General features: G+C 43.7%; 24 non-coding genes across 24 annotated transcripts; all 24 read left to right on the top strand.

The window, feature by feature from the left end:
* Window positions 1-168: 168 nt before the first annotated feature.
* Trnav-cac (transfer RNA valine (anticodon CAC)) lies at window positions 169-241 on the top strand. Its single transcript has one exon. It is a non-coding gene; the product is annotated as a tRNA-Val (tRNA).
* Window positions 242-673: 432 nt separating this feature from the next.
* Trnav-uac (transfer RNA valine (anticodon UAC)) lies at window positions 674-746 on the top strand. The gene has a single exon. It is a non-coding gene; the product is annotated as a tRNA-Val (tRNA).
* Window positions 747-1178: 432 nt separating this feature from the next.
* Window positions 1179-1251, top strand: Trnav-cac (transfer RNA valine (anticodon CAC)). The gene has a single exon. It is a non-coding gene; the product is annotated as a tRNA-Val (tRNA).
* A 432-nt stretch (window positions 1252-1683) lies between these two features.
* Trnav-aac (transfer RNA valine (anticodon AAC)) lies at window positions 1684-1756 on the top strand. Its single transcript has one exon. It is a non-coding gene; the product is annotated as a tRNA-Val (tRNA).
* Window positions 1757-2006: 250 nt separating this feature from the next.
* Window positions 2007-2079, top strand: Trnav-aac (transfer RNA valine (anticodon AAC)). Its single transcript has one exon. It is a non-coding gene; the product is annotated as a tRNA-Val (tRNA).
* Window positions 2080-2511: 432 nt separating this feature from the next.
* Window positions 2512-2584, top strand: Trnav-aac (transfer RNA valine (anticodon AAC)). The gene has a single exon. It is a non-coding gene; the product is annotated as a tRNA-Val (tRNA).
* Window positions 2585-2834: 250 nt separating this feature from the next.
* On the top strand, window positions 2835-2907 carry Trnav-cac (transfer RNA valine (anticodon CAC)). The gene has a single exon. It is a non-coding gene; the product is annotated as a tRNA-Val (tRNA).
* Window positions 2908-3339: 432 nt separating this feature from the next.
* On the top strand, window positions 3340-3412 carry Trnav-aac (transfer RNA valine (anticodon AAC)). The gene has a single exon. It is a non-coding gene; the product is annotated as a tRNA-Val (tRNA).
* Window positions 3413-3662: 250 nt separating this feature from the next.
* Window positions 3663-3735, top strand: Trnav-cac (transfer RNA valine (anticodon CAC)). Its single transcript has one exon. It is a non-coding gene; the product is annotated as a tRNA-Val (tRNA).
* Window positions 3736-4167: 432 nt separating this feature from the next.
* Trnav-uac (transfer RNA valine (anticodon UAC)) lies at window positions 4168-4240 on the top strand. Its single transcript has one exon. It is a non-coding gene; the product is annotated as a tRNA-Val (tRNA).
* Window positions 4241-4672: 432 nt separating this feature from the next.
* Window positions 4673-4745, top strand: Trnav-cac (transfer RNA valine (anticodon CAC)). Its single transcript has one exon. It is a non-coding gene; the product is annotated as a tRNA-Val (tRNA).
* A 432-nt stretch (window positions 4746-5177) lies between these two features.
* Trnav-aac (transfer RNA valine (anticodon AAC)) lies at window positions 5178-5250 on the top strand. The gene has a single exon. It is a non-coding gene; the product is annotated as a tRNA-Val (tRNA).
* A 250-nt stretch (window positions 5251-5500) lies between these two features.
* Trnav-cac (transfer RNA valine (anticodon CAC)) lies at window positions 5501-5573 on the top strand. Its single transcript has one exon. It is a non-coding gene; the product is annotated as a tRNA-Val (tRNA).
* A 432-nt stretch (window positions 5574-6005) lies between these two features.
* Window positions 6006-6078, top strand: Trnav-aac (transfer RNA valine (anticodon AAC)). The gene has a single exon. It is a non-coding gene; the product is annotated as a tRNA-Val (tRNA).
* Window positions 6079-6328: 250 nt separating this feature from the next.
* Trnav-cac (transfer RNA valine (anticodon CAC)) lies at window positions 6329-6401 on the top strand. The gene has a single exon. It is a non-coding gene; the product is annotated as a tRNA-Val (tRNA).
* Window positions 6402-6651: 250 nt separating this feature from the next.
* Trnav-cac (transfer RNA valine (anticodon CAC)) lies at window positions 6652-6724 on the top strand. Its single transcript has one exon. It is a non-coding gene; the product is annotated as a tRNA-Val (tRNA).
* A 250-nt stretch (window positions 6725-6974) lies between these two features.
* Window positions 6975-7047, top strand: Trnav-cac (transfer RNA valine (anticodon CAC)). The gene has a single exon. It is a non-coding gene; the product is annotated as a tRNA-Val (tRNA).
* A 438-nt stretch (window positions 7048-7485) lies between these two features.
* On the top strand, window positions 7486-7558 carry Trnav-aac (transfer RNA valine (anticodon AAC)). Its single transcript has one exon. It is a non-coding gene; the product is annotated as a tRNA-Val (tRNA).
* A 573-nt stretch (window positions 7559-8131) lies between these two features.
* Trnav-aac (transfer RNA valine (anticodon AAC)) lies at window positions 8132-8204 on the top strand. Its single transcript has one exon. It is a non-coding gene; the product is annotated as a tRNA-Val (tRNA).
* Window positions 8205-9681: 1477 nt separating this feature from the next.
* On the top strand, window positions 9682-9754 carry Trnav-aac (transfer RNA valine (anticodon AAC)). The gene has a single exon. It is a non-coding gene; the product is annotated as a tRNA-Val (tRNA).
* A 3970-nt stretch (window positions 9755-13724) lies between these two features.
* On the top strand, window positions 13725-13797 carry Trnav-aac (transfer RNA valine (anticodon AAC)). Its single transcript has one exon. It is a non-coding gene; the product is annotated as a tRNA-Val (tRNA).
* Window positions 13798-15016: 1219 nt separating this feature from the next.
* On the top strand, window positions 15017-15089 carry Trnav-aac (transfer RNA valine (anticodon AAC)). Its single transcript has one exon. It is a non-coding gene; the product is annotated as a tRNA-Val (tRNA).
* Window positions 15090-15662: 573 nt separating this feature from the next.
* On the top strand, window positions 15663-15735 carry Trnav-aac (transfer RNA valine (anticodon AAC)). The gene has a single exon. It is a non-coding gene; the product is annotated as a tRNA-Val (tRNA).
* Window positions 15736-15985: 250 nt separating this feature from the next.
* Trnav-aac (transfer RNA valine (anticodon AAC)) lies at window positions 15986-16058 on the top strand. The gene has a single exon. It is a non-coding gene; the product is annotated as a tRNA-Val (tRNA).
* Window positions 16059-27896: the final 11838 nt, after the last annotated feature.

Raw genomic sequence — 27896 nt, 5'->3', positions numbered from 1 at the left:
ATGAACAATCCATTTGCATTTGTTGCTCGTTTAATGGCATGCAACAGTGCATGCAATTTTTATCGTTTGCCACGAGATTCTCGCTCCTTTGCTCAGTTTCAAGTAATTTCAATCTCTGGAACAGAAAACCAATCGTTGTGACAAAGAGCCAGGAATGAAACAATAGACGTTTCCGTGGTGTAGTGGTTATCACGTCCGCTTCACACGCGGAAGGCCCCCGGTTCGATCCCGGGCGGAAACAGAAGGTTTCTTTTTGTTTATGGATGATCATTGGTCTCACAAATGTTGTTCATATTGATCTACTACTAAAACACAACTTGGAGGTGAACAATCCATTTGCATTTGTTGCTCGTTTAATGGCATGCAACAGTGCATGCAATTTTTATCGTTTGCCACGAGATTCTCGTTCCTTTGCTCAGTTTCAAGTAATTCCAATCACTGGAACAGAAAACCAATCGTTGTGACAAACAGCCAGGAATGAAATAAACTAAAACACAACTTGGATGTGAACAATCCATTTGCATATGTTGCTCGTTTAATGGCATGCAACAGTGCATGCAATTTTTATCGTTTGCCACGAGATTCTCGTTCCTTTGCTCAGTTTCAAGTAATTCCAATCACTGGAACAGAAAACCAATCGTTGTGACAAACAGCCAGGAATGAAACAATAGACGTTTCCGTGGTGTAGTGGTTATCACATCCGCTTTACACGCGGAAGGCCCCCGGTTCGATCCCGGGCGGAAACAGAAGGTATCCTTTTGTTTATGGATGATCATTGATCTCACAAATGTTGTTCATATTGATCTACTACTAAAACACAACTTGGATGTGAACAATCCATTTGCATTTGTTGCTCGTTTAATGGCATGCAACAGTGCATGCAATTTTTATCGTTTGCCACGAGATTCTCGCTCCTTTGCTCAGTTTCAAGTAATTCCAATCACTGGAACAGAAAACCAATCGTTGTAACAAACAGCCAGGAATGAAATAAACTAAAACACAACTTGGAGATGAACAATCCATTTGCATTTGTTGCTCGTTTAATGGCATGCAACAGTGCATGCAATTTTTATCGTTTGCCACGAGATTCTCGCTCCTTTGCTCAGTTTCAAGTAATTTCAATCTCTGAGACAGAAAACCAATCGTTGTGACAAAGAGCCAGGAATGAAACAATAGACGTTTCCGTGGTGTAGTGGTTATCACGTCCGCTTCACACGCGGAAGGCCCCCGGTTCGATCCCGGGCGGAAACAGAAGGTTTCTTTTTGTTTATGGATGATCATTGGTCTCACAAATGTTGTTCATATTGATCTACTACTAAAACACAACTTGGATGTGAACAATCCATTTGCATTTGTTGCTCGTTTAATGACATGCAACAGTGCATGCAATTTTTATCGTTTGCCACGAGATTCTCGCTCCTTTGCTCAGTTTCAAGTAATTCCAATCACTGGAACAGAAAACCAATCGTTGTGACAAACAGCCAGGAATGAAATAAACTAAAACACAACTTGGATGTGAACAATCCATTTGCATATGTTGCTCGTTTAATGGCATGCAACAGTGCATGCAATTTTTATCGTTTGCCACGAGATTCTCGCTCCTTTGCTCAGTTTCAAGTAATTCCAATCTCTGGAACAGAAAACCAATCGTTGTGACAAAGAGCCAGGAATGAAACAATAGACGTTTCCGTGGTGTAGTGGTTATCACATCCGCCTAACACGCGGAAGGCCCCCGGTTCGATCCCGGGCGGAAACAGAAGGTATCTTTTTGTTTATGGATGATCAATGGTCTCACAAATGTTGTTCATATTGATCTACTACTAAAACACAACTTGGAGGTGAACAATCCATTTGCATTTGTTGCTCGTTTAATGGCATGCAACAGTGCATGCAATTTTTATCGTTTGCCACGAGATTCTCGCTCCTTTGCTCAGTTTCAAGTAATTTCAATCTCTGGAACAGAAAACCAATCGTTGTGACAAAGAGCCAGGAATGAAACAATAGACGTTTCCGTGGTGTAGTGGTTATCACGTCCGCCTAACACGCGGAAGGCCCCCGGTTCGATCCCGGGCGGAAACAGAAGGTATCTTTTTGTTAATGGATGTTCATTGGTCTCACAAATGTTGTTCATATTGATCTACTACTAAAACACAACTTGGAGGTGAACAATCCATTTGCATTTGTTGCTCGTTTAATGGCATGCAACAGTGCATGCAATTTTTATCGTTTGCCACGAGATTCTCGCTCCTTTGCTCAGTTTCAAGTAATTTCAATCTCTGGAACAGAAAACCAATCGTTGTGACAAACAGCCAGGAATGAAATAAACTAAAACACAACTTGGATGTGAACAATCCATTTGCATATGTTGCTCGTTTAATGGCATGCAACAGTGCATGCAATTTTTATCGTTTGCCACGAGATTCTCGCTCCTTTGCTCAGTTTCAAGTAATTTCAATCTCTGGAACAGAAAACCAATCGTTGTGACAAAGAGCCAGGAATGAAACAATAGACGTTTCCGTGGTGTAGTGGTTATCACATCCGCCTAACACGCGGAAGGCCCCCGGTTCGAACCCGGGCGGAAACAGAAGGTATCTTTTTGTTTATGGATGATCAATGGTCTCACAAATGTTGTTCATATTGATCTACTACTAAAACACAACTTGGAGGTGAACAATCCATTTGCATTTGTTGCTCGTTTAATGGCATGCAACAGTGCATGCAATTTTTATCGTTTGCCACGAGATTCTCGCTCCTTTGCTCAGTTTCAAGTAATTTCAATCTCTGGAACAGAAAACCAATCGTTGTGACAAAGAGCCAGGAATGAAACAATAGACGTTTCCGTGGTGTAGTGGTTATCACGTCCGCTTCACACGCGGAAGGCCCCCGGTTCGATCCCGGGCGGAAACAGAAGGTATCTTTTTGTTAATGGATGTTCATTGGTCTCACAAATGTTGTTCATATTGATCTACTACTAAAACACAACTTGGAGGTGAACAATCCATTTGCATTTGTTGCTCGTTTAATGGCATGCAACAGTGCATGCAATTTTTATCGTTTGCCACGAGATTCTCGCTCCTTTGCTCAGTTTCAAGTAATTTCAATCTCTGGAACAGAAAACCAATCGTTGTGACAAACAGCCAGGAATGAAATAAACTAAAACACAACTTGGATGTGAACAATCCATTTGCATATGTTGCTCGTTTAATGGCATGCAACAGTGCATGCAATTTTTATCGTTTGCCACGAGATTCTCGCTCCTTTGCTCAGTTTCAAGTAATTTCAATCTCTGGAACAGAAAACCAATCGTTGTGACAAAGAGCCAGGAATGAAACAATAGACGTTTCCGTGGTGTAGTGGTTATCACATCCGCCTAACACGCGGAAGGCCCCCGGTTCGAACCCGGGCGGAAACAGAAGGTATCTTTTTGTTTATGGATGATCAATGGTCTCACAAATGTTGTTCATATTGATCTACTACTAAAACACAACTTGGATGTGAACAATCCATTTGCATTTGTTGCTCGTTTAATGGCATGCAACAGTGCATGCAATTTTTATCGTTTGCCACGAGATTCTCGCTCCTTTGCTCAGTTTCAAGTAATTTCAATCTCTGGAACAGAAAACCAATCGTTGTGACAAAGAGCCAGGAATGAAACAATAGACGTTTCCGTGGTGTAGTGGTTATCACGTCCGCTTCACACGCGGAAGGCCCCCGGTTCGATCCCGGGCGGAAACAGAAGGTATCCTTTTGTTTATGGATGATCATTGATCTCACAAATGTTGTTCATATTGATCTACTACTAAAACACAACTTGGATGTGAACAATCCATTTGCATTTGTTGCTCGTTTAATGGCATGCAACAGTGCATGCAATTTTTATCGTTTGCCACGAGATTCTCGCTCCTTTGCTCAGTTTCAAGTAATTCCAATCACTGGAACAGAAAACCAATCGTTGTGACAAACAGCCAGGAATGAAATAAACTAAAACACAACTTGGAGATGAACAATCCATTTGCATTTGTTGCTCGTTTAATGGCATGCAACAGTGCATGCAATTTTTATCGTTTGCCTCGAGATTCTCGCTCCTTTGCTCAGTTTCAAGTAATTCCAATCTCTCGAACAGAAAACCAATCGTTGTGACAAAGAGCCAGGAATGAAACAATAGACGTTTCCGTGGTGTAGTGGTTATCACATCCGCTTTACACGCGGAAGGCCCCCGGTTCGATCCCGGGCGGAAACAGAAGGTATCCTTTTGTTTATGGATGATCATTGATCTCACAAATGTTGTTCATATTGATCTACTACTAAAACACAACTTGGATGTGAACAATCCATTTGCATTTGTTGCTCGTTTAATGGCATGCAACAGTGCATGCAATTTTTATCGTTTGCCACGAGATTCTCGCTCCTTTGCTCAGTTTCAAGTAATTCCAATCACTGGAACAGAAAACCAATCGTTGTGACAAACAGCCAGGAATGAAATAAACTAAAACACAACTTGGAGATGAACAATCCATTTGCATTTGTTGCTCGTTTAATGGCATGCAACAGTGCATGCAATTTTTATCGTTTGCCACGAGATTCTCGCTCCTTTGCTCAGTTTCAAGTAATTTCAATCTCTGGAACAGAAAACCAATCGTTGTGATAAAGAGCCAGGAATGAAACAATAGACGTTTCCGTGGTGTAGTGGTTATCACATCCGCTTCACACGCGGAAGGCCCCCGGTTCGATCCCGGGCGGAAACAGAAGGTTTCTTTTTGTTTATGGATGATCATTGGTCTCACAAATGTTGTTCATATTGATCTACTACTAAAACACAACTTGGATGTGAACAATCCATTTGCATTTGTTGCTCGTTTAATGGCATGCAACAGTGCATGCAATTTTTATCGTTTGCCACGAGATTCTCGCTCCTTTGCTCAGTTTCAAGTAATTCCAATCACTGGAACAGAAAACCAATCGTTGTGACAAACAGCCAGGAATGAAATAAACTAAAACACAACTTGGATGTGAACAATCCATTTGCATATGTTGCTCGTTTAATGGCATGCAACAGTGCATGCAATTTTTATCGTTTGCCACGAGATTCTCGCTCCTTTGCTCAGTTTCAAGTAATTCCAATCTCTGGAACAGAAAACCAATCGTTGTGACAAAGAGCCAGGAATGAAACAATAGACGTTTCCGTGGTGTAGTGGTTATCACATCCGCCTAACACGCGGAAGGCCCCCGGTTCGATCCCGGGCGGAAACAGAAGGTATCTTTTTGTTTATGGATGATCAATGGTCTCACAAATGTTGTTCATATTGATCTACTACTAAAACACAACTTGGAGGTGAACAATCCATTTGCATTTGTTGCTCGTTTAATGGCATGCAACAGTGCATGCAATTTTTATCGTTTGCCACGAGATTCTCGCTCCTTTGCTCAGTTTCAAGTAATTTCAATCTCTGGAACAGAAAACCAATCGTTGTGACAAAGAGCCAGGAATGAAACAATAGACGTTTCCGTGGTGTAGTGGTTATCACGTCCGCTTCACACGCGGAAGGCCCCCGGTTCGATCCCGGGCGGAAACAGAAGGTATCTTTTTGTTAATGGATGTTCATTGGTCTCACAAATGTTGTTCATATTGATCTACTACTAAAACACAACTTGGAGGTGAACAATCCATTTGCATATGTTGCTCGTTTAATGGCATGCAACAGTGCATGCAATTTTTATCGTTTGCCACGAGATTCTCGCTCCTTTGCTCAGTTTCAAGTAATTTCAATCTCTGGAACAGAAAACCAATCGTTGTGACAAACAGCCAGGAATGAAATAAACTAAAACACAACTTGGATGTGAACAATCCATTTGCATATGTTGCTCGTTTAATGGCATGCAACAGTGCATGCAATTTTTATCGTTTGCCACGAGATTCTCGCTCCTTTGCTCAGTTTCAAGTAATTTCAATCTCTGGAACAGAAAACCAATCGTTGTGACAAAGAGCCAGGAATGAAACAATAGACGTTTCCGTGGTGTAGTGGTTATCACATCCGCCTAACACGCGGAAGGCCCCCGGTTCGATCCCGGGCGGAAACAGAAGGTATCTTTTTGTTTATGGATGATCAATGGTCTCACAAATGTTGTTCATATTGATCTACTACTAAAACACAACTTGGAGGTGAACAATCCATTTGCATTTGTTGCTCGTTTAATGGCATGCAACAGTGCATGCAATTTTTATCGTTTGCCACGAGATTCTCGCTCCTTTGCTCAGTTTCAAGTAATTTCAATCTCTGGAACAGAAAACCAATCGTTGTGACAAAGAGCCAGGAATGAAACAATAGACGTTTCCGTGGTGTAGTGGTTATCACGTCCGCTTCACACGCGGAAGGCCCCCGGTTCGATCCCGGGCGGAAACAGAAGGTATCTTTTTGTTAATGGATGTTCATTGGTCTCACAAATGTTGTTCATATTGATCTACTACTAAAACACAACTTGGAGATGAACAATCCATTTGCATTTGTTGCTCGTTTAATGGCATGCAACAGTGCATGCAATTTTTATCGTTTGCCTCGAGATTCTCGCTCCTTTGCTCAGTTTCAAGTAATTCCAATCTCTCGAACAGAAAACCAATCGTTGTGACAAAGAGCCAGGAATGAAACAATAGACGTTTCCGTGGTGTAGTGGTTATCACGTCCGCTTCACACGCGGAAGGCCCCCGGTTCGATCCCGGGCGGAAACAGAAGGTTTCTTTTTGTTTATGGTTGATCATTGGTCTCACAAATGTTGTTCATATTGATCTACTACTAAAACACAACTTGGAGGTGAACAATCCATTTGCATTTGTTGCTCGTTTAATGGCATGCAACAGTGCATGCAATTTTTATCGTTTGCCACGAGATTCTCGCTCCTTTGCTCAGTTTCAAGTAATTTCAATCTCTGGAACAGAAAACCAATCGTTGTGACAAACAGCCAGGAATGAAACAATAGACGTTTCCGTGGTGTAGTGGTTATCACGTCCGCTTCACACGCGGAAGGCCCCCGGTTCGATCCCGGGCGGAAACAGAAGGTTTCTTTTTGTTTATGGTTTCTTTTTGTTTATGGTCTCACAAATGTTGTTCATATTGATCTACTACTAAAACACAACTTGGAGGTGAACAATCCATTTGCATTTGTTGCTCGTTTAATGGCATGCAACAGTGCATGCAATTTTTATCGTTTGCCACGAGATTCTCGCTCCTTTGCTCAGTTTCAAGTAATTCCAATCACTGGAACAGAAAACCAATCGTTGTGACAAACAGCCAGGAATGAAATAAACTAAAATACAACTTGGATGTGAACAATCCATTTGCATATGTTGCTCGTTTAATGGCATGCAACAGTGCATACAATTTTTATCGTTTGCCACGAGATTCTCGCTCCTTTGCTCAGTTTCAAGTAATTCCAATCTCTGGAACAGAAAACCAATCGTTGTGACAAAGAGCCAGGAATGAAACAATAGACGTTTCCGTGGTGTAGTGGTTATCACATCCGCCTAACACGCGGAAGGCCCCCGGTTCGATCCCGGGCGGAAACAGAAGGTATCTTTTTGTTTATGGATGATCAATGGTCTCACAAATGTTGTTCATATTGATCTACTACTAAAACACAACTTGGAGGTGAACAATCCATTTGCATTTGTTGCTCGTTTAATGGCATGCAACAGTGCATGCAATTTTTATCGTTTGCCACGAGATTCTCGCTCCTTTGCTCAGTTTCAAGTAATTTTAATCTCTCGAACAGAAAACCAATCGTTCTGACAAAGAGCCAGGAATGAAACAATAGACGTTTCCGTGGTGTAGTGGTTATCACGTCCGCTTCACACGCGGAAGGCCCCCGGTTCGATCGCGGGCGGAAACAGAAGGTATCTTTTTGTTAATGGATGTTCATTGATCTCACAAATGTTGTTCATATTGATCTACTACTAAAACACAACTTGGAGGTGAACAATCCATTTGCATTTGTTGCTCGTTTAATGGCATGCAACAGTGCATGCAATTTTTATCGTTTGCCACGAGATTCTCGCTCCTTTGCTCAGTTTCCATTAATACCAATCAATGGAACAGAAAACCAATCGTTGTGACAAAGGGCCAGCAATGAAACAATAGACGTTTCCGTGGTGTAGTGGTTATCACATCCGCCTAACACGCGGAAGGCCCCCGGTTCGATCCCGGGCGGAAACAGAAGGTATCTTTTTGTTTATGGATGATCAATGGTCTCACAAATGTTGTTCATATTGATCTACTACTAAAACACAACTTGGAGGTGAACAATCCATTTGCATTTGTTGCTCGTTTAATGGCATGCAACAGTGCATGCAATTTTTATCGTTTGCCACGAGATTCTCGCTCCTTTGCTCAGTTTCAAGTAATTCCAATCACTGGAACAGAAAACCAATCGTTGTGACAAACAGCCAGGAATGAAATAAACTAAAATACAACTTGGATGTGAACAATCCATTTGCATATGTTGCTCGTTTAATGGCATGCAACAGTGCATGCAATTTTTATCGTTTGCCACGAGATTCTCGCTCCTTTGCTCAGTTTCAAGTAATTAGCCGTGGCCACACGGGGCGAAAACTCTAGCGCAAACGAGAAAATTAATGTCAAAACGGTTTCGCTTAACCCTTACACGCTGTCAAACTTTTATACGTCCGCGGACTTTTTCGCTGAACCCTTGACGCTATCGAACGCTTTATTTACGAAAATGTAGGTTCTTTTCGTATTGTTTTTGCATTTTTAATATAAATATAACAGCAACAGCAACAAAATCGTTAAAAACGGCAAAATTTATTCGGAAATCAACTTCAGCGGCCAAAACACAGATGAAAACAATACGTTTGACATTTCGGCATAAATTTTCGGGTTTTTACCCCTGCCACACGAAGCGAAAACATTTTGGCATTAATGTGCAAATTTGCGCGCAAATTTTCGCCCCGTGTGGCCACGGCTATTCCAATCTCTGGAACAGAAAACCAATCGTTGTGACAAAGAGCCAGGAATGAAACAATAGACGTTTCCGTGGTGTAGTGGTTATCACATCCGCCTAACACGCGGAAGGCCCCCGGTTCGATCCAGGGCGGAAACAGAAGGTTTCTTTTTGTTTATGGATGATCAATGGTCTCACAAATGTTGTTCATATTGATCTACTACTAAAACACAACTTGGAGGTGAACAATCCATTTGCATTTGTTGCTCGTTTAATGGCATGCAACAGTGCATGCAATTTTTATCGTTTGCCACGAGATTCTCGCTCCTTTGCTCAGTTTCAAGTAATTTTAATCTCTCGAACAGAAAACCAATCGTTCTGACAAAGAGCCAGGAATGAAACAATAGACGTTTCCGTGGTGTAGTGGTTATCACGTCCGCTTCACACGCGGAAGGCCCCTGGTTCGATCGCGGGCGGAAACAGAAGGTATCTTTTTGTTAATGGATGTTCATTGATCTCACAAATGTTGTTCATATTGATCTACTACTAAAACACAACTTGGAGGTGAACAATCCATTTGCATTTGTTGCTCGTTTAATGGCATGCAACAGTGCATGCAATTTTTATCGTTTGCCACGAGATTCTCGCTCCTTTGCTCAGTTTCCATTAATACCAATCAATGGAACAGAAAACCAATCGTTGTGACAAAGGGCCAGCAATGAAACAATAGACGTTTCCGTGGTGTAGTGGTTATCACATCCGCCTAACACGCGGAAGGCCCCCGGTTCGATCCCGGGCGGAAACAGAAGGTATCTTTTTGTTAATGGATGTTCATTGATCTCACAAATGTTGTTCATATTGATCTACTACTAAAACACAACTTGGAGGTGAACAATCCATTTGCATTTGTTGCTCGTTTAATGGCATGCAACAGTGCATGCAATTTTTATAGTTTGCCACGAGATTCTTGCTCCTTTGCTCAGTTTCAAGTAATTCCAATCACTGGAACAGAAAACCAATCGTTGTGACAAAGAGCCAGGAATGAAACAATAGACGTTTCCGTGGTGTAGTGTTTATTATATCCGCCTAACACGCGGAAGGCCCCCGGTTCGATCCCGGGCGGAAACAGAAGGTTTCTTTTTGTTTATGGATGATCAATGGTCTCACAAATGTTGTTCATATTGATCTACTACTAAAACACAACTTGGAGGTGAACAATCCATTTGCATTTGTTGCTCGTTTAATGGCATGCAACAGTGCATGCAATTTTTATCGTTTGCCACGAGATTCTCGCTCCTTTGCTCAGTTTCAAGTAATTCCAATCACTGGAACAGAAAACCAATCGTTGTGACAAAGAGCCAGGAATGAAACAATAGACGTTTCCGTGGTGTAGTGGTTATTATATCCGCCTAACACGCGGAAGGCCCCCGGTTCGATCCCGGGCGGAAACAGAAGGTTTCTTTTTGTTTATGGATGATCAATGGTCTCACAAATGTTGTTCATATTGATCTACTACTAAAACACAACTTGGAGGTGAACAATCCATTTGCATTTGTTGCTCGTTTAATGGCATGCAACAGTGCATGCAATTTTTATAGTTTGCCACGAGATTCTTGCTCCTTTGCTCAGTTTCAAGTAATTCCAATCACTGGAACAGAAAACCAATCGTTGTGACAAAGAGCCAGGAATGAAACAATAGACGTTTCCGTGGTGTAGTGGTTATTATGGGCCCTATTCCGAGAGTCTGTCTTGCAAACGAGACTGCTGTACTACTGCTGAAAAAAATTAGCAGTCTTGTTGAGCTCTTATGAATGAATTTGTGATTTTTTACAGCCGGATTTCAAAACAAATACTAATACTAACAAATTATTCACCAACACCAGTAAAAACCAACATCTTTCGCTCCAATGGCAACTACGACCAAGACGAAAAAATATACCATTTTCAGTCTCGTTTTCAAGACTCAGAGTCTGTTGCTAAAACCTACCAGACTCTGAGTCTTGAAAACGAGACTGAAAGACTCGTTGCCATTGGACCGCAAGATGTTGGGTTTTGGTGGTGTTGGTGAATAATTTGTTAGTATTAGTATTTGTTTTGAAATCCGGCTGTAAAAAATCACAAGTTCATTCATAAGAGCTCAAAAAGACTGCTAAGTTTTTTTCAGCTGTAGTACAGCAGTCTCGTTTGCAAGACAGACACTCGGAATAGGGCCCTATATCCGCCTAACACGCGGAAGGCCCCCGGTTCGATCCCGGGCGGAAACAGAAGGTTTCTTTTTGTTTATGGATGATCAATGGTCTCACAAATGTTGTTCATATTGATCTACTACTAAAACACAACTTGGAGGTGAACAATCCATTTGCATTTGTTGCTCGTTTAATGGCATGCAACAGTGCATGCAATTTTTATAGTTTGCCACGAGATTCTCGCTCCTTTGCTCAGTTTCAAGTAATTCCATTCACTGGAACAGAAAACCAATCGTTGTGACAAAGAGCCAGGAATGAAACAATAGACGTTTCCGTGGTGTAGTGGTTATTATATCCGCCTAACACGCGGAAGGCCCCCGGTTCGATCCCGGGCGGAAACAGAAGGTTTCTTTTTGTTTATGGATGATCAATGGTCTCACAAATGTTGTTCATATTGATCTACTACTAAAACACAACTTGGAGGTGAACAATCCATTTGCATTTGTTGCTCGTTTAATGGCATGCAACAGTGCATGCAATTTTTATAGTTTGCCACGAGATTCTTGCTCCTTTGCTCAGTTTCAAGTAATTCCAATCACTGGAACAGAAAACCAATCGTTGTGACAAAGGGCCAGCAATGAAACAATAGACGTTTCCGTGGTGTAGTGGTTATCACATCCGCCTAACACGCGGAAGGCCCCCGGTTCGATCTCGGGCGGAAACAGAAGGTATCTTTTTGTTTATGGATGATCATTGATCTCACAAATGTTGTTCATATTGATCTACTACTAAAACACAACTTGGAGGTGAACAATCCATTTGCATTTGTTGCTCGTTTAATGGCATGCAACAGTGCATGCAATTTTTATAGTTTGCCACGAGATTCTTGCTCCTTTGCTCAGTTTCAAGTAATTCCAATCACTGGAACAGAAAACCAATCGTTGTGACAAAGAGCCAGGAATGAAACAATAGACGTTTCCGTGGTGTAGTGGTTATTATATCCGCCTAACACGCGGAAGGCCCCCGGTTCGATCCCGGGCGGAAACAGAAGGTTTCTTTTTGTTTATGGATGATCAATGGTCTCACAAATGTTGTTCATATTGATCTACTACTAAAACACAACTTGGAGGTGAACAATCCATTTGCATTTGTTGCTCGTTTAATGGCATGCAACAGTGCATGCAATTTTTATCGTTTGCCACGAGATTCTCGCTCCTTTGCTCAGTTTCAAGTAATTCCAATCACTGGAACAGAAAACCAATCGTTGTGACAAAGAGCCAGGAATGAAACAATAGACGTTTCCGTGGTGTAGTGGTTATTATATCCGCCTAACACGCGGAAGGCCCCCGGTTCGATCCCGGGCGGAAACAGAAGGTTTCTTTTTGTTTATGGATGATCAATGGTCTCACAAATGTTGTTCATGTTGATCTACTACTAAAACACAACTTGGAGGTGAACAATCCATTTGCATTTGTTGCTCGTTTAATGGCATGCAACAGTGCATGCAATTTTTATCGTTTGCCACGAGATTCTCGCTCCTTTGCTCAGTTTCCATTAATACCAATCAATGGAACAGAAAACCAATCGTTGTGACAAAGGGCCAGCAATGAAACAATAGACGTTTCCGTGGTGTAGTGGTTATTATATCCGCCTAACACGCGGAAGGCCCCCGGTTCGATCCCGGGCGGAAACAGAAGGTTTCTTTTTGTTTATGGATGATCAATGGTCTCACAAATGTTGTTCATATTGATCTACTACTAAAACACAACTTGGAGGTGAACAATCCATTTGCATTTGTTGCTCGTTTAATGGCATGCAACAGTGCATGCAATTTTTATCGTTTGCCACGAGATTCTCGCTCCTTTGCTCAGTTTCCATTAATACCAATCAATGGAACAGAAAACCAATCGTTGTGACAAAGAGCCAGGAATGAAACAATAGACGTTTCCGTGGTGTAGTGGTTATTATATCCGCCTAACACGCGGAAGGCCCCCGGTTCGATCCCGGGCGGAAACAGAAGGTTTCTTTTTGTTTATGGATGATCAATGGTCTCACAAATGTTGTTCATATTGATCTACTACTAAAACACAACTTGGAGGTGAACAATCCATTTGCATTTGTTGCTCGTTTAATGGCATGCAACAGTGCATGCAATTTTTATCGTTTGCCACGAGATTCTCGCTCCTTTGCTCAGTTTCAAGTAATTCCAATCACTGGAACAGAAAACCAATCGTTGTGACAAAGAGCCAGGAATGAAACAATAGACGTTTCCGTGGTGTAGTGGTTATTATATCCGCCTAACACGCGGAAGGCCCCCGGTTCGATCCCGGGCGGAAACAGAAGGTTTCTTTTTGTTTATGGATGATCAATGGTCTCACAAATGTTGTTCATATTGATCTACTACTAAAACACAACTTGGAGGTGAACAATCCATTTGCATTTGTTGCTCGTTTAATGGCATGCAACAGTGCATGCAATTTTTATAGTTTGCCACGAGATTCTTGCTCCTTTGCTCAGTTTCAAGTAATTCCAATCACTGGAACAGAAAACCAATCGTTGTGACAAAGGGCCAGCAATGAAACAATAGACGTTTCCGTGGTGTAGTGGTTATCACATCCGCCTAACACGCGGAAGGCCCCCGGTTCGATCCCGGGCGGAAACAGAAGGTATCTTTTTGTTTATGGATGATCATTGATCTCACAAATGTTGTTCATATTGATCTACTACTAAAACACAACTTGGAGGTGAACAATCCATTTGCATTTGTTGCTCGTTTAATGGCATGCAACAGTGCATGCAATTTTTATAGTTTGCCACGAGATTCTTGCTCCTTTGCTCAGTTTCAAGTAATTCCAATCACTGGAACAGAAAACCAATCGTTGTGACAAAGAGCCAGGAATGAAACAATAGACGTTTCCGTGGTGTAGTGGTTATTATATCCGCCTAACACGCGGAAGGCCCCCGGTTCGATCCCGGGCGGAAACAGAAGGTTTCTTTTTGTTTATGGATGATCAATGGTCTCACAAATGTTGTTCATATTGATCTACTACTAAAACACAACTTGGAGGTGAACAATCCATTTGCATTTGTTGCTCGTTTAATGGCATGCAACAGTGCATGCAATTTTTATCGTTTGCCACGAGATTCTCGCTCCTTTGCTCAGTTTCAAGTAATTCCAATCACTGGAACAGAAAACCAATCGTTGTGACAAAGAGCCAGGAATGAAACAATAGACGTTTCCGTGGTGTAGTGGTTATTATATCCGCCTAACACGCGGAAGGCCCCCGGTTCGATCCCGGGCGGAAACAGAAGGTTTCTTTTTGTTTATGGATGATCAATGGTCTCACAAATGTTGTTCATGTTGATCTACTACTAAAACACAACTTGGAGGTGAACAATCCATTTGCATTTGTTGCTCGTTTAATGGCATGCAACAGTGCATGCAATTTTTATCGTTTGCCACGAGATTCTCGCTCCTTTGCTCAGTTTCCATTAATACCAATCAATGGAACAGAAAACCAATCGTTGTGACAAAGGGCCAGCAATGAAACAATAGACGTTTCCGTGGTGTAGTGGTTATTATATCCGCCTAACACGCGGAAGGCCCCCGGTTCGATCCCGGGCGGAAACAGAAGGTTTCTTTTTGTTTATGGATGATCAATGGTCTCACAAATGTTGTTCATATTGATCTACTACTAAAACACAACTTGGAGGTGAACAATCCATTTGCATTTGTTGCTCGTTTAATGGCATGCAACAGTGCATGCAATTTTTATCGTTTGCCACGAGATTCTCGCTCCTTTGCTCAGTTTCCATTAATACCAATCAATGGAACAGAAAACCAATCGTTGTGACAAAGGGCCAGCAATGAAACAATAGACGTTTCCGTGGTGTAGTGGTTATCACATCCGCCTAACACGCGGAAGGCCCCCGGTTCGATCCCGGGCGGAAACAGAAGGTATCTTTTTGTTTATGGATGATCATTGATCTCACAAATGTTGTTCATATTGATCTACTACTAAAACACAACTTGGAGGTGAACAATCCATTTGCATTTGTTGCTCGTTTAATGGCATGCAACAGTGCATGCAATTTTTATCGTTTGCCACGAGATTCTCGCTCCTTTGCTCAGTTTCAAGTAATTCCAATCACTGGAACAGAAAACCAATCGTTGTGACAAAGAGCCAGGAATGAAACAATAGACGTTTCCGTGGTGTAGTGGTTATTATATCCGCCTAACACGCGGAAGGCCCCCGGTTCGATCCCGGGCGGAAACAGAAGGTTTCTTTTTGTTTATGGATGATCAATGGTCTCACAAATGTTGTTCATATTGATCTACTACTAAAACACAACTTGGAGGTGAACAATCCATTTGCATTTGTTGCTCGTTTAATGGCATGCAACAGTGCATGCAATTTTTATCGTTTGCCACGAGATTCTCGCTCCTTTGCTCAGTTTCAAGTAATTTTAATCTCTCGAACAGAAAACCAATCGTTGTGACAAAGGGCCAGCAATGAAACAATAGACGTTTCCGTGGTGTAGTGGTTATCACATCCGCCTAACACGCGGAAGGCCCCCGGTTCGATCCCGGGCGGAAACAGAAGGTTTCTTTTTGTTTATGGATGATCAATGGTCTCACAAATGTTGTTCATATTGATCTACTACTAAAACACAACTTGGAGGTGAACAATCCATTTGCATTTGTTGCTCGTTTAATGGCATGCAACAGTGCATGCAATTTTTATCGTTTGCCACGAGATTCTCGCTCCTTTGCTCAGTTTCAAGTAATTTCAATCACTGGAACAGCAAACCAATCGTTGTGACAAAGGGCCAAGAATGAAACAATAGACGTTTCCGTGGTGTAGTGGTTATCACATCCGCCTAACACGCGGAAGGCCCCCGGTTCGATCCCGGGCGGAAACAGAAGGTATCTTTTTGTTTATGGATGATCATTGATCTCACAAATGTTGTTCATATTGATCTACTACTAAAACACAACTTGGAGGTGAACAATCCATTTGCATTTGTTGCTCGTTTAATGGCATGCAACAGTGCATGCAATTTTTATCGTTTGCCACGAGATTCTCGCTCCTTTGCTCAGTTTCAAGTAATTCCAATCACTGGAACAGAAAACCAATCGTTGTGACAAAGAGCCAGGAATGAAACAATAGACGTTTCCGTGGTGTAGTGGTTATTATATCCGCCTAACACGCGGAAGGCCCCCGGTTCGATCCCGGGCGGAAACAGAAGGTATCTTTTTTATGGATGATCATTGGTCTCACAAATGTTGTTCATGTTGATCGTCTGCAAGCAATAATTAAAGGTAGTTTTCATCCCTAGTTACTTTTCGATCAGCCTTCCTTAGCTTTTCGCTTGGTGCTGCGCCTTTTATTATGCAATTTTATTGGTTTACAGTTCAGCTTTCACTGTTGGTTCAATGGGTTTGCTTCATGGATTAGGATTTTTCGTTGGTTGGATAAGGCAGAGTAATTAGATGATGTTATTGCGGATGACATTATTGCGAGGGTATTTGGAACATATTTAAACATTACGTCTTAACCTTAGTGGTTAAACGCATGAAGTAGCTACACTTATCGTTTGCTATAAATACTACAAACCTTAAATATGTAATTATTTGGATTGTGTGTTTGTTATTGTTTATTTCAATCATTTCTACTAGTTATTCGAAGCAGAAGAATATGAATAAACCAGACGGTGCTAAAAGAGAAGCATCGTAAATGGATGAAACGCGTTTAGGCATTCTCCATGCGCCAATTAAGTGGTTCACAAGAGAAGCGAAACACTAATTGAATGTCAGATTGAATGCAAGGTTCACGTAAGCAATGATGGTCACAGAAATGTTAATTAATGCATCCTTCGCAGTGATACCCGCACTGTTCGCTTATTAATTTAAATAATTGCTTATTACAGCGACTAAATGCTCATTTAACATTTTTCGTTTGGTCTAACGATGGATAGTTAAGAAACATTACAGTTTCTGTTATTATAATTCTGATTAAAAATTTACCATCCAACCATCGAGATCATATAGATTGTATCGGAGGCAACACTCCGAGCAACCTATCGTTCTTGATCGATGTGTGAAAATTGTGGTCCTGAGTAGCATAATTGCCATGGGTGGTTCTGTATGTAAGATATGGCCGGTGGGTTCGACCAGTTTGGTTCGCCACAATCATTGGTATTAAAGGGCATACTTGAGGGAAATTGCTTGGTCCGAGAATTCGCAAATCTTGCGCATCGATCGACGAATAAGGTAGTAATTAGCGTTTGACTGGTTGCTTATTAGTATTTCGCAAGAACCGCCACCGAGTAGTGACTGTGCAGTGTGGTAGCTAGGGTTAGATATCCAGCTGCCAGCTTTAACCTTCTAGCTGCCAGAACGACGAGATGGTTTTTTTATTCATTCAAACGACGTTTTTTAATAGGTTTTGAAGAGATGTGAATGTTTAATAAGCTTTTATTGGGATTTACATAAGATTTGAAATGATCTCTTGCAGATCTATAGATGTGTAAGAGATCTGCTAGAAAGCATTTGGGAACAGTTTATTTGAAATTATCAAGTTTTGCTCAAGGTTTTCGGTTCGTAAGAGATTTCAATGGAATACCATTGCGCACCTTGGTTCAATAAAATGTGTGTCTAAAGTGTGTGTCTTAGCGGGACCCTATAATCATTGGTGGCTAGCCGAACCATCTGTCTTCTTCTGAAAAGACGGGGGAGGGCTTGGCATCGACCGCCATCGGCTACAGTTAGGGCGTCTAAGCAACGGCATTAGAGGACCTCCCACGGAAGCCACAGATTGAGCAATTGCGAGCCCTCCGGGAGAACGGGCGTGCTTGACGGGCGGAGTGATCAGCTGACGATGAATGCAAACCGATCGTGACTGCACGTGTGACCGACGACGACGACTAGTATCGACCGATTGGCTGCCAATTGGTAGCCTGCTAACTTACCAGCACTATAACCACGCCGTTCGGAGAAAGTCTCGCATCGAGTGCCGGTTCCCGTGTGTTCCGTCGTGGCCTGAACGAAACGCGTTCTTTCGCAATTGCGTGGCTAGAACCAGGCGTCTGAAACAGTGAACCAGAGCGTTATGTAAACATTGAAATACTATTCATTGGACTCCAAACAGTTGGATCGTGGATTTGCTATTAATTGAATGTAACGTCGGCTTGATTGAACCTTTGAAATTCAATAACGATGTTCTGATTAAGGTTATTCCTTATACTTAAAACACAACTATGGCATCTTCATTTCATTATTCAGTGAGATCTAGAGTTTTTTTATAACTTACAAATGATCTACAGTTGGTCTTACGAATCGCTCCGTAATCTTATAGCTTTATCTACACCAAATGGAACAGTAGTACCATTCTAACTGTTTCTTTTTGTTCGTTCGGCATCTGTTAAACATAATTGGTGCACAAAAGTTCTAATTTTACAACTATAACAACTACAACAACTACTACAACTAATATTTTCATAGTGCACAAAATGGCAAAATTCGTTCCTAATAATTGCAAAATGCGGACATCTCGGAATTTCTAGTATCATTATAAAAAAAATCGGCCATAGTATCGCATCGAATGCTTGTTAAAGCTTACGGTAAGCATGCGCTCGATGAAAGATAGTGCAAAGAGTGGTTTTGAAAATTGATAAATGGTGTGAATTTTTGATTTTGAAAAATTTGGATGTGAAAAACGAGGATCGCGGCCGACCAGGAAAAAAGTTTGAAGACACCGAATCGCAGGCCGTATGGGACAAAATTATTACACTATAAGTAAGCCGTACAAGCAATAATTAATCGATTCTGACCGTGAAATGCCCATAAATCGACCAGTATATCGAAAACAATAAAACAGACGGACCAGACCAACGAGGCGATACAAAACCCCAATTGGGAGCAGCTATCGCATGCGGCTAACTCACGAGACCCGGCTTTATCGGAATAACATTCATTTGCATCGTTGGGACAGATACTGGTCCAGCAGTGCATTCGTTCCTACAAAAGTATTGAAAAATGGTCCTGTGATTGGTTCGAAACAAAAGGTCGACTTTTTTCTTGGCAAGGTATTCGTAACTTGCTTTAAAGATTGGAAAAAATGTATAGTTAACGATTGGCATTTCTTTGAAGAATAAGAGTTTCTTCATTTTCGCAGAATAAACGTGTTTTTTTTTACAAAAAAAGGCGGTTTTATATCCATACATTTGGTAGGTTTACATAAAATAAATTCAGCTCAGTCGGCGTATGTCGGCTTTGGCATTAAATCCCGCAAACATCGACCAGCACGGGACCTCGAGAACCATTCGACGGACCCCGGGGTAATTCTGATTTATTATGACTTAATTGGAGCAAAACGACTAAGATCACCATTTGCTTTCCCTCTCTCCCTCTATTTCTCTAATGTAATTAGTAAAAGTTGGCGCCTTACCTCGGCTTCGGATCGCCTGTGCCTGTCCGTAAGGTCCCAGCATCTAGCGTCACGAGAAATGTAACGTTTCACCTTTTTGCATTCTTCTTAGGCGACGGCAAAGCAGACATCATCCATGGCCGGTCGACCGGCCACTGACCGGCCAGCCGTCGCCTGGAACAGGTTTTGCGGCATCGGCGATCGGGATCGGGCTGACCGGCCTGGCCTGGCCAATGCAGAATGCAGTTGATCCCGTACCGGGGGTGTGGGTTCAGAACACGCATGCAGGGGATGTGAGGGAGGGAGACTGCGTGTCGATTATGTAACTGCGGGGTGCAGGGTGATTCAACTCACAGGCCACGGGGACTAGGTCACTAGGAAACTCTCAATTCGATCTCGAGCGTCGCGACGATCGTGAACGTACACGCGATTGGTATGCTGGCTATGAGCACCTGGTATGTTGCTGTCAGCCGTGGGATTCCGTGGGAAGGGCTGATGGAATACAGATGCCGTTTGGTCGTCGATCGACGATCTTCGCCGCAACAAAACTCAGAAATTAAAGAATTCAAATTTATAGACACGAATAGATAAAAAGGAACGGCACTACGTACGTGTCTAGTGTGAAGTCTGTCTGGGAAGGACTTGTACGCCCTGAAGTGTCAATTCAACATGCGCATGATCTACGAGAAGGCCAACAACTGGTTGGCCGCACCACGATCGAACCCCCGACATGGTCAACGGAATCTCAGGGCGGTACGTTTGTGATGATGATGACGATCATCATGACGGTTTGGCCGCTATCAGTGAAGACGACGATCACGATCACCATGATGATGATGATGATGTAGTTGACGCTCAGCAGCCGCAACGCTATCGCGTGCAGCTCGCGTCGCTCGCGTCGATCGCGTCGCTAATGGCCATTAGTTGATGCCTTTTTCGGGGTATTCGGATCACCACATCGGAAGGACCAGATCGGCACCGCGGTTCTCCGGTCGTCGTATCCGCCGTACTCTCCAAATCCCTTGTGCTGCTAGTGTCGAGCGTGGTCCGTGCGTGTGCCTCTTGCTCTCGGCAGCGGCGTTGATCGATCGAAATGATTTCCATTTACCGATTCATTAACCTGATTTCGATCGATCGCGAGCGAGTAAGGAGGATGGGGGAAGTGCAGTTTTCACGCGGTACGCTGCAATATGCTGCGCTGCATATAGCCACCGTCTGCACGGCAATGGCGTAGCAGCAGCAGCAGCAGCCGTTGCAGTGATCGTCACTCATTCACCGCCGTTGACTGTCGCGCCTCGGATGAGGCTTCAGAGCGAAACCGAAAGCCGTGTCCAGACTCGTGGTGCTTAGTGCAGAGTGGTGCACGGCGGCGCAGCAGAGATCACGATCGCGATCTGTCTGTTCGACCGTCCGACCGTCAATCGCTGGTGACTTTGTCACTCATCTCGCTGCTCCACTGCCCTCAAATGCGTTTCGGTGAACGTCGTGGCGTCGTCGTCGTCGTTGGGCTGGGGTGGATGAAATGGAAAGGAGCAGGTCGATTGTGGCTTGGCGTGCCACAAGAGAGAAAGAGAGAGAGAGCAAATGGTAACCTGACCCATATTCGTTCCGTGCCACCACCGGAGGGCAACTGGAGCGCGAGAGGGAGAGAGAGAGAGAGAAAGAGCAATGGCTCCGGCCAACGGCGAGAAACGTATGCTACTGCTGCGGTTATTGGATTGCAGCTTTCTTGTGCAGCCCGCGGATGCATTATGCAATGTCCGCCCGCGCGACCTCTTTGGCGATCAGGGGTGCATGTGTGCTGATGCTGCTGATGCTGGGGGGGTCAGCTGTTGCTCTATGAATGGAGCGGTTTTCTTTTCGCTTTATTTTTACCCGGTTGTTCTGTTTTACGGAATGAACGTTAAACGTACGACGTGCACTGTTGTGGCGTGTTCTTGGCGAGCAAACTTTTCGCGTGTTTTAGACGCCACCTCGCGGGACCATCGAGGTCCGCGATCGGTCCACGCTCATGAGTTCGAACTCATGTTATAAAATGGAAAATTATAGATCATCATCCTAGGGGCGAGAGGGAGCAACCATCGTGGGTTGCAACAGTCGTCTCGCCGAAGTTCGTCGCGTGAAGCAACGTAGCCATGGTTGGGACATTTAATTGACCTGTCGCTCTGGGGTCAGGCGAAGAGGTGCACGGACAGGAAAGGCATTCAATTGTTAAGCCGCAGCAGCATAGCAACATTCCGTTAAGAACTGTCATTAAGAGGATGAAATAAAGTTGCTATCGTGCTAGAGTATTGGATTAAGATGAAAGAAACTTTCTTTCAAAGCAATGTTGCTCTTAAGGTGTCTAGTCATGATAGCTTCTTTACGTTTAGAACTGTCAAAATAAGATTAAAATAAAGTTGATACTGCGGCCAGGCACGGTTAAGTGTTAAGAAACTTTCTTTACGGTTGATTTCCAGCACGTTTGGAAATACGCTGTTAAGAATAAGAGTTCATACAGGCTCTCGTCTTCGAGCGGTGTTGCGGTGCTTGAGAGTAAATAAAGCTTCTGAAGTCGCCAAATAACAATAAAAAATTGTTAACTGTTAATTTTAGTATCTGTGGCCACGCTCCTTTAGACGATAACGTAAACTCGTCGACACATTCCAGGAATGTGCGTTTTTTACTCCCCAAAACTCAACTCCTGGTAAGCTGGCTGGCTAGCTCGCTGGCTCGTTTGCAAGTTTGTTGCTCACACTAATTACTCTACTTTGTCACTCTCGTCACGCTTAATTACTGACAAATGTGCGACCGAAATGAAGCCGAAGTCGTTCATAACCGCTAGCTCTTTCACATCTTTTAATTTGACATTTATCGTAGCTCGCGACCGGCGGCGCAGGGATAGCAAGTAATAAATATTAGGGGGTGCATTTGCAAGTGCTGCAAGTGCAATGGTTGGCTTCATTGCACAATCATGAGCGTCAACCGCTACAGCATCTGTAGTGTAGAGTATTGCGGTACAAGCAGCAGACACGAACTCTGGCGGACGGTGACCACAGATGCCTTGCAGATGCAACAGGTGATGATGTGTCAGTGGATGACGGTGATGACGGCGACGACGATGGCGATGATGATGATGAGGATAGTGATGGTGATTTTGCCACTGACACCGTATATGATATGAGATGAGACGGTTGTGCGCGACGGTCTTGTAAGCGATCATCTTGCCAACGTGTAGTGAGTCACGATTTTTCCTACCCCGAAGATGTGATTTACTCGTTTCGAGTGGTTCCACTGGACGCTGGCGCTGTGCATAAACACCTTTACGCATCATTAATTGGACATTAACATTTAGTTTTTGGTTTTGTTGTGAATCTGAGTTCACAGAGTGAAGTGTCGTCAAGGAAAAAGGGAAGGAATAAGATTCAATTAACACCTCGAAGCTAAGAAAATCGGCAAAACGTTCGTAGCACTCACCAGCAGTGAGCAGTTTTACAAAGATACTTCGCTGTCAATCGGTTGATCATGGCGTCGCTGCACCGCTGATTATGAAACGAAACTAACGAGCTTCGATCATACTCGCGAGCATATTTCTGTCCTCGCCTGGAAGCCCCAAGACGAAACGTGCACGCGCGCGACGCTTGACCAAGGTTAGTCGGTCACGGACATGGGAACCGCTGGGAGCTAGTAGTGCCGTCAGCGTGCTGTGCGTGTGTGAAAATGTGTTCCAATCGGAACTGAACCCCCCTCCCCCCACCCCCCCCCCCCTCTATCACACCCCACCAAGGGCCGTGGGTTTGAAAGATTATCGATTTGCGATTTGAAATGCGGATCATTACTATGATGCTGACGTTATTTATTTTTCTTTTGCTTGACAGCCAGCAGCCGCTGGACGCAAGCACGGCTCATGAGGCTCAGCATCAGCAATTGCGTTACGAGACGTCCTTAGGTTCGGCACTCGACGTGGCGTCAGTTTATCGTGATGGACGCTGGCTTTTGCCTGGTCACCAGAGAGGATTTGATGGGTACTAGAGAGCTGGGAACCATGATTAGTGTTAGCCCCCAAAGGGAAGGTGAGGGATAAGAATATATAATAAACATCAATCAGCCATCTATCTGCGCGATCGGTTTGATGGGGTGCTGCTGCTTCAAGTGATGGCGCAGTAGCTGACGAACGGCAGAGTGTAGTAGTGAAGGTGAAACTGTGAAGATGAGGATTTGCAGCCGGCCACATCAGACACTCCGAAAAGCATTGTACGGTCGGTAAGCGGTTCATGTGCACGTTAAATCATGCGAAATATTTGAAGGAGCCTCGGTCTTATGCTGCCATTGGGCATATTTTGTACCTTACCAACTGCTACGACAGGGTAACGACCACAATACATTGATCGAACGGCAAAACGAACGAAAATCATGCAGCATGCGCACTCCGCACTAATGAACTCTACTCTTTTATGCTAATTTATGTTTCGATTATTTTGCCCCGTATTTCATTCTGATTGCTCACTTAGTCGTTTCACAGGCTCAATGCTGCTTAATGCACCACTAGCATGACCGTGCCTAGGCCTCAGCCTAGCCTCCTCTTCTCCGTTCCGTCTCCAGATGTGCCGATGAATCACATCCTTAAGCCGATGCCGATTGTTTGCTGCGCACCTGTGCTGCTCTTTCATGCGCGCAACACAGTCTCCCATGCTTCTATGCAACGATCGCGCGAGATGCAAATGATGTACCAAACGAAACGTCGTTGCGACTCACCACCACCGTCGAGTCGAGAGGCTCTTGGAGCACGGTTTGTCACCTGGTATGAATAAATCGATAAATTTTGCTCCGACGACTTCGTTCGTTCGTTTGCCGTCGAGGATGGCGTGCTGAAGGTATGCTGGCCGCCCGTCGTTTGGGGGGAGACGGTTCGTGCGGGGCATTCTCCTCCTTTAAATGACTTCATTCTTTGGAGGGTGCATTTTTGATCGGGAACTCAGCAGAAAAGCATTGAAAGCGCGGCATTGCTCTGACCCAAGCTAAATGGGTAAGATTCCGCAAGATGTGTGTGTTCCACACGTTCCGTCCACTCGATTTGTGGGAGGAATGAGATGATCGCGGTCGGTTCGCGGTGCTCGGTATGCGCCAACCCCAGCTAATGGGCTCCGTTCGGTGTCAAACTGAGTCAGGTCATCGATGCTGTCAAAGGGTGGCTCGATCGTCGGATTGATGGGTGGTTTGATCGATCGGTTGCCCAACCGTTCGTAGTAGGCACGTAACCACGTCAGCAAGATTGCTGCAAATTGCGAGAAGACGAAAAAAGAAAACGAATGCTAAAGATTAACTCACATTTAAGGGGGGATATGGAGTTTTCTTTTGTTTATTCAAATTTGCTATTTACATATTTCCGTGAATGCTTATCTTTTTGAGAGTATTGTGTGAAATGTTTGGGTTAATCGATGCAAAACTGATATAGATATTGGTTTTTCAAGAACGACCATTCATACATTGGTCAATGCATGTTGGAACTTTCTATGAAGAGTCAATAGATATGAATTATGAGCACTTAATCTGTACATTATTTACCAGGTAGCCCCGCCCAGTTTTCATAAAAAATATTGATTCTTTTTATTTTAAATAATACAAAACTTGTTTATTGAGACAAAATCGTAGAAAGCACCACTATTTCAATTTCAATAAGCTACACGAAATCCAAAAAATTTGAGATTTAACAAAAACTCCATGGAGCTACCTGCTGGATAAACTTATACTCTAGCATAAGAATAGAGGTTTGTATATTTCAAATGAGCTAACAGAACACTCCACTGGGCACCGCAAAAAGAGCATTTTTGTAGACGTCTTTTTAAATTTGATTAAAGTTTTGACGAATAGAGGAAGTTTTTAACAAACTTTCCCCAAATTCCGTATGAAATTTCTGCAAAAGCTGTAATTTATAATGGAATTTACCAAAACAAGATGAAAAGATGGAAAAAGATGAGCTTTTTTTGGCCCGAAATAGCCTTAACCGCTCTCATGTAAGGTATATTGAATGCTTTCAGGAGTTGCTAGTGTAAAGATGATTTCAAAAGATGTAGCACCCCCCCCTTTTTAAGTAGTGCGCACGTTGTCCCCGAGTGCCAGTATTTGTCCGCAGGTGCGGAAGTTATTATTGGTGACAGCTAGCGGTCCCCGTCATTAAGAAATGGCGACACATCAATGCCCTCGAACTTCTTTCTCAGGTGCCACCCGACCAACAAACAATCGAAATGTGGCCTACTATGAAGGCAGCACAAAGTAGCCACGAGGTTTAGCGATCTTGTAGCAGTTTGGCGTGCAACTTTTGTTCCCCCTAACAAGCAGCCATTGGCAACAATCGAACAACCGAGGAGCCACAAGGGGAGTTACGATGAACTGTACCATTTCGGCGTTCGGCGTTGCTGCACAAATGTCACAAACGTCGGCCCCGCACGGAACGGTTCCCCGCCATGGAACGGTGCGCCATTTGATGATTAATAATCAACCGTTAATGCAGTCACGATTATGATTATTTCGATACCTCTCACGGTTGTAAGCACGCGAGAGCGCCAACATGGCCGCAGCAACATGGGACGATGATCGCGATCGCGCATCGCGCTTGGCCCGGATGACGATGAAGAGCAGCTTTCGGAGGCTCTCGGTGGTTGTTCTCGGTGCCTGGGGGCTGTCGGTTGCTGCTGGCGCGCCTCAAAAATTACTCTGTTCCACTCTGAAGTGGACGAGACCCATTCGGCACCGGGGCGCTATGCACCTGGGGCAAAGTAATTATGTCAACCTCCCGAGCCTTGAACCGACCCGCACACAACGGTTCGCGCACGTTCCACGTCCGTGCGGATTGTGGAAGCAGGAGCAACCCTCAGGCTTAGGCCGTCCAAACTGGCAGGCTTGTAGCCTCCAAGCCTAGACGGACTGAACCCCGCACGTAGTGTGATCTTCGGTGGAAGATCGATATTGCTGTTGTCACGCTCCCATAGCGTGCCTGGCTTTGTTTGGGTATTTCGACGGCAGAAACACGCCACTAGACGTGTTTTGTGATTGTTTAAGGTGGATGTAAACACAGCAAATCTCGTGTTATGTTTTGCTTCGAAAAAACGAGAGTTTATCTAATTGGAGGAATAACAAATAAAATGTCAGTGACAACACACGATAGCTGCTGATCCAGTCACATGTAACTAAGCTATACAGTTATGATGTTTTTTTTTAAATACAAGTGCCAATGACGAAAAACAAATCCGATATTTGGGGTTCGTCACTTGTTTCCTCCACAAGTCTTTCGTTCAATTGAAACACATTTTACATCAAATTTATTAGATTTATATGATTCGTGGACGTATTTTGCGAATAAAAGCTTTAATATCTGAACAGCATTAGGACAAACGCTAGCATTAGTTAACCTTCTAACCCACAAACTAACAGGAAGGACAAAAATTCGACCACAAACATTTACAGCATAATGTCTTGCCTTGTCGGAAATAATGGCCAGCGAAACAACAACATGCTAGGAAATTATTTTACCACCCTCTCCTCTCTACCTAAAGGATGTCTGCTTTTGTGTGGCCGACGACGACGGCGGCGGCGGTCCAATAGTTCGTGGGAATTGTGGCCTAATCTGGTGCGACTAATGAGCCAGCGATTAGTTCCAGCGGTTCCAGCGGTTCCAGCGGTTGCATGCAGGTGACAATGGTGCGTGCGGTGTGTGTCAGAATGTTCATGTGAGAATTCCTCCAGCTGGTGGTGCTTTTGCTGGTGGTGATGATGATGGTGTTCGTGCTGTCATTTGTTCGGAATCGCTTTACGCGTTGGTGCGCGGAGCGTTGGAGGAGCAGCAGCAGGAGTTGGAGAGTTGTAACAAACTGCATACCAGACGACATGTAAAGCATCGACCTGTGTGGCTATTGCGATCGGTCTCTGCGGCGTGGAGGCCGGCAGTCGGTGTCTGTGTGCCTGTGTGTATTGTGTGTGTTTGTTGAGGGTTAACCTCGGGATCAATCGTCGCGGGTGAGGTAATTTACGTTTCTACAAACCAACCACCTCGGAACGCCTCCTCCTGTGGACGCGATTGACGCAATGGAGGAAGAGGCTGAAGGAATTAAACGGCATCCAACGTTACAGCTGTTGATGCTGCGATTCAGAAAACGACGAATAAGTCAAAGGGATCGTAGGTGCGTTAAGGAATCGGTTGTGAGGGTAACGCTTAAGCTAAGCTAATCGTTACATCCCTTACACAATGGGGTCAACCGCGTAAAGCCCGTAACCGTGTACTGGTGGGCCGGTGTCTTGTTCAAACCTTGCTGGCTGCCAAGGACAGACATGAATTCCAAACTAACCAAAGCACATA

This window comes from Anopheles darlingi, chromosome 3, assembly GCF_943734745.1.
Source record: "Anopheles darlingi chromosome 3, idAnoDarlMG_H_01, whole genome shotgun sequence".
Taxonomy (NCBI): Eukaryota; Metazoa; Arthropoda; class Insecta; order Diptera; family Culicidae; genus Anopheles; species Anopheles darlingi.
This window is presented reverse-complemented; position numbering and strand designations above follow the sequence as displayed.